Consider the following 1,802-nt stretch of genomic DNA (forward strand, 5'->3'; position numbering starts at 1 on the left):
AGCGCCGAGAGGTAGAAGGGGGTGGGCGGCGCCGAGGAGAAGGAAGGACGCGCTCTCATCGGAAGTCCCGGCGCCTATGATTGACGTCGGCATAGGAGGCGGGACTTCCGATGACAGCACGTCCTTCCTTCTCCTCTGCGCCGCCCGCCCCCTTCTACCTCTCGGCGCTGCTTTCTGGACATTTTTTTTTTTTTATATCGGCGTATAACACGCACAGCTACTTTTTCCTCCATTTTTAGGAGGAAAAAAGGCGTGTTATACGCCGATAAATACGGTACTTTTCAGTAAGCCAACATTTCTGTATTAAAAATCCTTTTTTTTTTATTAGTCTTATGTAACATTCTAATTTTCTGAGATACTGAATTTTGGGTTTTCACAAGTAAGCCATAATCATCAAAATTAAAAGAAAGAAATGCTTGAAATATATCACTCTGTGTGTATCTATATAAACTGAAAGAGTTTCACTTTTTGAATTGAAATACTGAAAAAAATGAACGTTTTGATGATATTATGATTTTATGAGATGCACCTGTATACTTTAGTGGAAAGCCCATCCACATTCTACTAGCTTGTAGGCATGAGTATTGCTCTGTAGATTTAGGGGCATGGGCTGTGTATTGCTTAGCTGGCCACACAGTGAAACCTGTAAAAGAGCTAGCTAAGTATACGAAAATGAGAAAATGGCAAAAATAAGTGCACTAAAAATATATGTGTGTTTTAAATATATTTTTTCTGTGGTATTAGAAGCATTATTCAACAAGACTGTCAATGTGCAGATATAATGGATAGTAAATAGATGTAGTCATGGCTTTTTCCGTTGGTAAACGGTTATTAGATCCCAAAACAAAAATGTAATATATTGTGGTTTACCAATACTTAAATGTGGTGGCTGCATTCATTTTTTTTTTTTTTTTTTAGTTTTTTTCCTTTTATTTCTTCCTGTCTAACAGCTTCTCCATTCTGGATGGGGGAACAGGGACACCTTTGGATAGCAGCATTGTCAGTCTGGGGAAATTATAGTGTTAACCGGTTGCTGACTGCGCACAGTATATTTACTGCGGCAGTCAGCCCCGGCCAGGCAGAGTGACGTAGATCTACGTCACTCGCCTGTCACTGGAATTTGAGCCAATAGTGGGCGAGCGCGCGCCCGCCAAGGCGCGCGCCCGCCTCGGCTCGTTCAGGGAGGAGTGCGGGCGTGTGACCGGCGGACCCGATGTCCGCCGGTCACTTGCCGATCGCCGGTACAGCGGGAGAAAGGCAGAGCGGCTTATGTAAACAAGCCGCCTGTCATTCTCCCCTGTGTAAAAATGGAGATCAGACGGTTCTACTATGTAGAACCGTTGATCTTTGTTTTTACACCAATAGACCTGTCCCACTACAGTTAGAATCACGCCCCTAGGACACACTTAACCCCTCCCTGTCCAATACAGTTAACCCCTTCCCTGCCAGTGTCATTTTTGCAGTAACAGTGCATATATATAGCACTGATTACTGCAGTAATGTCACTGGTACCCCCAAAAGTGTCAAAAATGTCAGTCAAGGGTCCGATCTGTCCGCCGCAATGTCGCAGTACCGCAAAAAAATCGCAGATCGCCGCCATTACTCGTTAAAAAAAAAATACCAAAAATGACAAAAATCTTTCCCTTTGTTAGTAAATGCGATAACTTTTGCGCAAACCAATCAAAATACGCTTTTTGCGATTTTTTTTACCAAATATATGTAGCATAAAACAATTTGGCCGAAAATGTTAAAAAATTTAGATTTTTACATTTTTTTGGGGGGGAATTTCATATAAAAAAAAG

This window comes from Pelophylax lessonae (assembly GCF_965119305.1).
Source record: "Pelophylax lessonae genome assembly, chromosome: 4".
NCBI lineage: Eukaryota > Metazoa > Chordata > Amphibia > Anura > Ranidae > Pelophylax > Pelophylax lessonae.